Raw genomic sequence first — 9538 nt, 5'->3', positions numbered from 1 at the left:
CTGCACACCCTCAAGGTCCACCCCATTTGACCCTCTGATACACCCCGATCCTAAACCCAATCACCACCCCGAACCTTACCACACTTTTTTTTGTTATTATTGTAAATAAAATTTTTATTTTTTTCCATAATATCTTTTCTTTGATTTGTGCCCCGCTGCCGCAAACACATACATGTGTCTGTTGTATTTTTGAGGTAACTTGTAAGTTTTAATGGAACATTTTAATTTAACAGGTCCATTTGAATAGAACAGGTAAATTTTTGCATAACAAGTACATTTTAACATAACATGTACATTTTAAAATTACAGATACATTTTAGTTAGCTGCTTAAACCATTTGGTCTTGCCATTCCACACGTCCATTATCAGACTCAAAGTAAGCAACAAACTTATCTCTAGTCTGCAGAAGTAAAATTCACCGCACACTCTCTTTCGTTAGTTTGCAAAAGCAAAAAGTGTTTATCAATTTTTATTCCAAATCACAAATTCAGAAAAGAACCTCAAGCATTGGAGGTCAAAATAATACAATCTGACTGAGCACAGCAGCAGCATGCAAGAAGGGCGCGGGAGCGCCGCTTTACAGCCATTCTCTATTACCAATAACAGCATCTGGATATTAACAACATAGGTCTCTCTGCACCCTACTCTCTTCCCACATTACTTTTACATCTGACACTAAGTAACCCCATGATTAAGACCCAGGAGGGTCGAAACATTGGGTTTCAGTCAGATTGTATTATTTTGACCTCCAATGCTTGTGGTTCTTTTTTGAATTTGTGATTTGGAATAAAAATTGATGAACACTTTTTGCAAACTAACGAAAGAGAGCGTGCGGGGAATTTTACTTCCCTAATTCTGGGACCATCACAGTCCGTTCCATCTGCACCTCACATTTTAGACCTAAGTGCACACCATTTCTTCTAAAACTGATTATATCTAATCTGGGCAACTTCCACTGCAGTCCTCTGAGGGTGACTTTGGTAATCATGCAACGTAAGAGGTTCCTCAGTTTCTAAGTTGGGCTGCTCTTTTGCCATGATGTAGTTGTGTAGAAGAACACATGCTTTCACAACCTCATTAATAGATTTAATTTTTAGATTAATAGATGTTCCCAAAATGCGCCATTTACATACCAGCAATCCAAAGGCACACTTAACAGTTCTTCGTGCCCTTGACAGTCGGTAGTTGTACATTTTTTTTTTGTGTGATTTAAGTCCCGACTTGAATACGGTTTTAGGAGGTTGGCACACATTTTGAAGGCCTCATCCCCAAGCACAACAAATGGCATTGGTGGTCCTTCAGTGTTGGGAAGAGGTTGTGGCTGTGGGAAATTAAAATCATTCCCATACAGTCCTTGGCCCATGTCTGAGTTTTTGAAAGTTTGTGAGTCATTTCCTCATTCAAATGAGCCAATGTCTACGGTGACAAATCAGCACTGAGCATCGGCAGTCGCCATTAGAACAATTGCATAGTATTTTTTATAATTGAAGTCCTCAGTTCCACTACCAGAAGGTTTCATAATCCTAATGTACACACAGCGTTGTTTGGCATCGTACGTATGCTGATGCGGATAAAAAACGCTGCGTGTGCATGCGTTTGCGTGTGTTTTTGCATGCATTTGCGCCTGCTGATGATACGCTGCGTACATTTACGCAAATGTGAACTTACCCTATGACTGGCTGGAAGCCATCACAATTGTTTCTACACTGTTTCCATTAACAGAGAATATTAGTGTCATCAATGTCAACTACTGTATGTTCTATTGATGGCACTAGGTGGAGTAGATACATGGAAATATGATTTCCTTACAGCTACTCTCCTCTCTCGTGTTATCCAAATTCTAAGTATCTGGCATGTCCATGATTCTTTTTTTCTCTTCTAGATAAGCCACCGCCAGAGGAATCTGACAGTGACTCTCGTAGATAATGCAGTGGGTATGAGAGAGATGGCTAAGATTGCTCCCAGGTGAATAATATTTTGGGAGAGGTATCTAAAGTATATGGGGGGCTTAAAGGGAACCTGTCACCCCGTTTTTTGAGATTTGAGATATAAATACTGTTAAATAGGGCCTGCGCTGTGTGTTACTATAGTGTATGTAGTGTACCCCGATTCCCCACCTATGCTGAGAAATAACTTACCAAAGTCGCCGTTTTCGCCTGTCAATCAGGCTGGTCAGGTCGGGAGGGCGTGTTCACAGCGCTGGTTCTTCCTCAGCTTTACGTTGGTGGCATAGTGGTGTCCGCATGTTGAGGTGACTAATCCACTGTGGGCACGTGAACAAGCAGCGCGCGATCTGCGCTGTCATCCCTTTCGTCGGTGGGGGCGGCCATCTTCCTGGGGCCACGCGTGCGCAGATCGAGTGCTCTGCTGCACGGGGCTTCAGGAAAATGGCCGCGGGATGCCGCGCGTGCGCATTAGAGATCGCGGCGGCCATTTTCCCAAAGCCGAGATGCAAACTCGGCTTTGGGAAAATGGCCGCCGCGATCTCTAATGCGCACGCGCGGCATCCCGCGGCCATTTTCCTGAAGCCCCGTGCAGCAGAGCACTCGATCTGCGCACGCGCGGCCCCAGGAAGATGGCCGCCCCCACCGACGAAAGGGATGACAGCGCAGATCGCGCGCTGCTTGTTCACGTGCCCACAGTGGATTAGTCACCTCAACATGCGGACACCACTACGCCACCAACGTAAAGCTGAGGAAGAACCAGCGCTGTGAACACGCCCTCCCGACCTGACCAGCCTGATTGACAGGCGAAAACGGCGACTTTGGTAAGTTATTTCTCAGCATAGGTGGGGAATCGGGGTACACTACATACACTATAGTAACACACAGCGCAGGCCCTATTTAACAGTATTTATATCTCAATCTCAAAAAACGGGGTGACAGGTTCCCTTTAAAAGATGGATATTTAGCATGATCCATGACTTTGTATACTTAAGGCCACCATCCACATTAGATGGCAGTTGGCCAAGCAATGCTTTTGCCTATTGTTTGACTGACAAGCCACCTTGGCCGTCTCTTCCATACACAGGGGCGCTCTTGTGTTCTCTATGAAAGCTGCCTACAGACATCTTTTGCAGTGGCTTATCTCTGGGAGAACAAAGCAATTGGCAGTCCAAAATCGGATACGCCTAATTGACCTATCCCTGACAGTCAGTCAGCTGATGCTCCTTTAACCCCTTAAGCCCCAAGGGTGGTTTGCACGTTAATGACCGGGCCAATTTTTAGAATTCTGACCACTGTCCCTTTATGAGGTTATAACTCTGGAACGCTTCAACGAATCTTGGCGATTCTGACATTGTTTTCTCGTGACATATTGTACTTCATGATAGTGGTAAAATTTATTTGATATAACTTGCGTTTATTTGTGAAAAAAACGGAAATTTTGTGAAAATTTTGAAAATTTAGCAATTTTCCAACTTTGAATTGTTATGCCCTTAAATCACAGAGATATGTCGTGTAAAATAATTAATAAGTAACATTTCCCACATGTCTACTTTACATCAGCATAATTTTGTGCCCAAAATATTTTTTGTTAGGGAGTTATAAGGGTTAAAATTGACCAGCAATTTCTCATTTTTACAACACCAATATTTTTTAGGGACCACATCCCATTTGAAGTCATTTTGAGGGGTCTATATAATAGAAAATAACCAAGTGTGACACCATTCTAAAAACTGCACCCCTCATGGTGCTCAAAACCACATTCAAGAAGTTTATTAACCCTTCAGGTGTTTTACAGGAATTTTTGGAATATTTTTAAAAAAATTAACATTTAACTTTTTTTCACAAAAAATTTACTTCAGCTCCAATTTCTTTTATTTTTCCAAGGGTAAGAGAAGAAATTGGACCCCAAAAGCTGTGGTGCCATTTGTTCTGAGTACGCCGATACCCCACATGTGGGGGTAAACCACTGTTTGGGCGCATGGCAGAGCCCGGAAGGGAAGGAGCGCTGTTTGACTTTTCAATGCAAAATTGACTGGAATTGAGATGGGACGCCATGTTGCGTTTGGAGAGCCCCTGATGTGCCTAAACATTGAAAGCCCCCACAAGTTACACAATTTTGGAACGTGGACCCCCTGAGGAACTTATCTAGATGTTTGGTGAGGACTTTAACCCACCAAGTGCTTCACAGAAGTTCATAATGCAGAGCCATAAAAATAAAAAATCATATTTTTTCACAAATATGATCTTTTCGCCCCCAATGTTTTATTTTCCCCAGGGGAAGAGAAGAAATTGGACCCCAAAAGTTGTTGTGCCTATTGTTCCAAGTATGACAATACCCCACATGTGGGGGTAAACCACTGTTTGGGTGCATGGCAGAGCTCGGAAGGGAAGGAGCGCCATTTGGAATGCAGACGTAGATGGATTGGTCTGCAGGTGTCACGTTGCATTTGCAAAGCCCCTGATGCACCTAAACAGTAGATACCCCCCAGAAGTGACACCATTTTGGAAACTAGACCCCCTAAGTAACTTATCTAGATGTGTTGTGAGAACTTTGAACCCCCAAGTGTTTCACTACAGTTTTTAACGCAGAGCCGTGAAAATAAAAAATCATTTTTTTCCACAAAAATTATTTATTAGCCCCCAGTTTTGTATTTTTCCAAGGGTAACAGGAGACATTGGACACCAAAAGTTGTTGTCCAATTTGTCCTAAGTACGCTGATACCCCATATGTGGGAAAGAACCACCGTTTGGGCACATGACAGAGCTCGGAAGGGAAGGAGCGCCATTTGGAATCCAGACTTAGATGGATTGGTCTGCAGGCGTCACGTTGCACTTGCAGAGCCCCTGATGCACCTAAACAGTAGAAACCCCCCACAAGTGACACCATTTTGTAAACTAGACCCCCCCAAGGAACTTATCTAGATGTGTTTTGACAGCTTGGAACCCCCAAGTGTTTCACTACAGTTTACAACGCAGAGTTGTGAAAATAAAAATTATTTTTTTCCCACAAAAATGTTTTTTTAGCCCCCCAAATTTTTATTTTCCCAAGGGTAACAAGAGAAATTGGACCCCAATAGTTGTTGTGCAATTTGTCCTGAGTATGCTGATACCCTATATGTTGGGGTAAACCCCTGTTTGGGCGCATGGGAGAGCTCGGAAAGGAAGGACCACTGTTTTACTTTTTCAACGCAGAATTGGCTGGAATTGAGATCGGACGCCATGTCGCGTTTGGAGAGCCCCTGATGTGCCTAAACAGTGGAAACCCCCAATTAAAACTGAAACCCCAACCCCAACACACCCCTAATCCCAACCATAACCCTAACCACACCCCTAACCCTGACACGCCCCTAACCCTAATACCAACCATAAATGTAACCCCAACCCTAACTTTAGCCCCAACCCTAACTTTAGCCCCAACCCTAACTCTAACTTTAGCCCCAACCCTAGCCCTAACCCTAGCCCCAACCCTAGCCCTATCCCTAATGGGAAAATGGAAATAAATACATTTTTTTTAATTTTTTTTGTTTCCCTAACTAAGGTGGTGATGAAGGGGGGTTTGATTTACTTTTCTAGCGGGTTTTCTAGCGGATTTTTATGATTGGCAGCCGTCACACACCAAAAGACGCTTTTTATTGCAAAAAATATTTTTTGCGTTACCACATTTTAAGACCTATAATTTTTCCATATTTTGGTCCACAGTCATGTGAGGTCTTGTTTTTTGCGGGATGAGTTGACGTTTTTATTGGTAACATTTTTCCGGGCACGTGACATTTTTTGATCGCTTTATATTCCGATTTTTGTGAGGCAGAATGACCAAAAACTAGCTATTAATGAATTTCTTTGGGGGGGGGGGGTGTTTATACCATTCCGCGTTAGGTAAAATGGATGAAGCAGTTTTATTCTTCGGGTCAGTACGATTACAGCGATACCTCATTTATATCATTTTTTTATGTTTTGGCGCTTTTATACGATAAAAACTATTTTATAGAAAAAATAATTATTTTTGCATCGCTTTATTCTGAGGACTGTAACTTTTTTATTTTTTCACTGATGATGCTGTATTGCAGCTCATTTTTTGCGGGACAAGATGACGTTTTCAGCGGTATTATGGTTATTTATATCCGTCTTTTTGATCGCGTGTTATTCCGCTTTTTGTTCGGCGGTATGATAATAAAGCGTTGTTTTTTGCCTCTTTTTTTTTTACGGTGTTCACTGAAGGGGTTAACTAGTGGGACAGTTTTATGGGTCGGGTCTTTATGGACGCGGCAATACTAAAGATGTGTACTTTTATTGTTTTGTTTTTTTTTATTTAGATAAAGAAATGTATTTATGGGAACAATATTTTTTTTTTTTTTATTTAGGATTTTTTTTTTATACATCTAAAAAAAAATGTTTAAACTTTTTTACTTTGTCCCAGGGGGGACATCACTGTATAGTGACAGATCGCTGATCTGACACTTTGCAGAGCACTGTGTCAGATCAGCGATCTGGCGTGCCCTGCTGCTTGGTTACCAGCGCCTGCTCTGGACCCGGAAGTAGTCCCTGCAGGACCCGGAAGTAGCCCCGTGGCTATTTTGGACCCGGGGCCTGCAGGGAGGAGACACTAGGTACAAGGTGAGCACATTGCCTTGTACCGATCGTCTCAAGGAAACCCGCAGGGAGCCCCCTCCCTGTGCGATGCTTCCCTATGCCCCCGAAACACTGTGATCATGTTTGATCGCGGTGTGGCGGGGGTTAATGTGCCGGGAGCGGTCCGTGACCGCTCCTGGCACATAGTGCCTGATGTCAGCTGCGGTAGTCAGCTGACACCCGGCCTCGATCGGCCGCGCTCCCCATGTGAGCATGGCTGATCGCATATGACGGACTATCTCGTCACTGGGAATTAAGTCCCAGGTCACCTTGACGGGATATATACGTCATATGGGATTAAGGGGTTAACATTAGCTTTCCGGCTGAACATGTCGATATTGGGGAGTGCTGTCAAAATTAGTTTAATGTATATGTGGGAACTTACGACCCAAATCCGCATATTGCACATTTTTGTGACAAATTTTCCGCTCAAATTTGCGTTAATAAAATTGGTACATTCTACGCTACAAGCTAGGTAGATGAGATTATCTGTGTGTAAATTGTCCTGTTCAACATAAACTGTAAAATTTGCAACAAAATCTGTGACAAATTCTGACACATTCAGATTTTACGGCGGGTTTTACTTCAGAAAATCCACTGTGTGCAGTACTGTACTGCTACTGACCGGAGCAGTACAGGGCACCTGACTGATGGGTCGGATAGGACTTAAGTAGCAGTTTGAGCGGGAAGACAGGACACTTGGTGGGGACCGAGCTTATGAGTAGTAAGACAGTTAACTCCCTCTTCACGGACTCACGCCCGCTAGCTGTGCCTATACCCCCAGCTAGCCAGACTGCCGACGCTTCCTACACTCAGCCCAGAGAAACTTCCTCACTGGGTAGTGACCAGGATAAAGTACAGACCTTTGCTCCTCTCACCACTGCGGAGGCACCGCTTAGTCCCATCCTTGAGGTGCCTGCTGAGGACTGGGCCGTGCCTGTGGCTGTGTCCACTAGATTGTGTGCTCCTACTGCGGCCTTGCTCACTGAACTCTCTGCTTCCTCTTCTGTGCCGCTGACTATCACCTCTGCCTCACTGTGTGCATGAATCAGGAGATCGCGTGCCAAAGAACCCGGAGAATTAGTCGTCGCAAGGAGAAAGTGCATCGCTCATCTGCGGGATCGGATCGGAGACATCTTGCTCCGCCTGAGGTGCCGCTGTGGGATCTTCCAGCGGCCTCCCTCCAGCGCACAGAGACTGATAAGTTAACCTGTTACATTCTATTGCATTTGACTTTCCCCCTATCCTCCAATCACGTTCATTACCCCCCTGCTTGTACCATTACTGTTCTTATACATAAAGAAGCTGTTAACCCTTTTTCTGCCTCCTGTGTGTCACTGCATCCTACGCACCTGCTAGCATCCTACATGTCCACTTCAAACAGGCGTATATGCCTGAAAATGATGAACCATAGAGCGCACGTTTGCTTTCTAGAGTTGTTTTTGTGGTGCAGGGGACATGAGCGAGTCTGCGATTGTAAATAATGAGTCAAGGAAAGATCTGCGTCAGATACAACCCCAAGACAAGTGGGTGTGCTGCTTGGAAATTATGGTAGAACCAACCAGGGAAAATGCCATTATTGGGTTTAGGTCGTTTAGTAGAAGAAGGAAACACAAGGGCCCCGATGCATCAAAGCTTTTACGCCAGAATTATGGTGTAAAAATATTTTAAAAGTTGAAAAATTTGTCACCACGCAAGTCTGTGCTAAAATGTTGCCACTTTTGGCAGACTCGCACCATTTTCGCCCTGTCTCTTACACAATGGGTGGAGCAAATTCATGACGAGCGGTGGCCTTCCATACGCCACAAATCTTACTCTAGTCCCTTTTCAGCTGGTGCCTCTTATTAAATCAGGAGAATTTCCCCTTTGTCAAGTCCAGCATAATGGAGCATGGTGCAAAATGCTTGTTCGTTGGATGAATTAATCTTTTGGTTTGCACAAACCTCATCGTTCTCGGTAGCACATTGTCCTGTGTAAACTGGTCATGCGCTGACGAGATCAATAGCAGCCTAGGTGTACTGAACGATTTTTTAACCTGATCCGTTCTATGTAAATCAGAAGAGGGGTCTGCTTGTGTAAACAGGTTGTTAAATAACTGGCAAGCATGTTGCCCATTGGCAGGTGTGTATAAATGGATCTTAGTCACTACTTATTAGTACTACAGTTTTTCATGCTGTCCTATTATTAGAAAGTAATTAACTTTTGTGATCAATTAGAGAGTTAAATCTATTGTGTGCCCGGCATCCATTGTGAATGCGTCCTTTGTCTGGACTTGTATTATACAGGAGAGGAATGTAAGCCGTCAGCGGACTCTATCTGTCGCACACAGTAGCACTGTTTGGTGCTTCATGCTTGAAAGCAGAGGTTGTACTGGGAAGGCTGATCTGTAGGTGGCTCACAAGGTTATTGTTCTCTGTGGGTCAAAATAATACACTCCTCTTATGAGACGCTACTGATTCACTTACTAGTGCCCAGGCTCTTGGCATCTCCCCAGAATGCCTGGCATAATTGATAGTTCGCCTCCGCCTCTCATGTCATATCCTGACATTGCGCGCACAAATTTACGGGAACACACCCATGGATTTCTGTAGGCCTAATCTATATCCTGCTTGAGGCTTGCACAATTTAATAGGATTTTAGAGGGAACCCATGCCTGTGTGGTTATTCTGATTAAGTGTTCAGTCTTCCTTTTTAGAGATGAGCAATATACAAATGTATAGACTCCAAGAGGTGCGAACAGTCTTTGTCCCAAAGTAGCCTGGAGCCCAACAAGACCTCTTAACATATGTGAAGGGGCTGACAATGTGTCTACTGGGGCATGTGAACCACAGATCTATTGTTTTGCAGATTATTCAAAATCCTTTTATTTGATATGTAAAATGAGAACAGTAGCAATATAAACTGCCCTCCAGAGATCCAGCAAGGAAGATATTTGTAATATAAAACACTTTATTATTGGAAGT

The sequence above is a fragment of the Ranitomeya imitator genome, chromosome 3 (assembly GCF_032444005.1).
Source record: "Ranitomeya imitator isolate aRanImi1 chromosome 3, aRanImi1.pri, whole genome shotgun sequence".
In the NCBI taxonomy this organism is placed as follows: Eukaryota; Metazoa; Chordata; class Amphibia; order Anura; family Dendrobatidae; genus Ranitomeya; species Ranitomeya imitator.
This window is presented reverse-complemented; position numbering follows the sequence as displayed.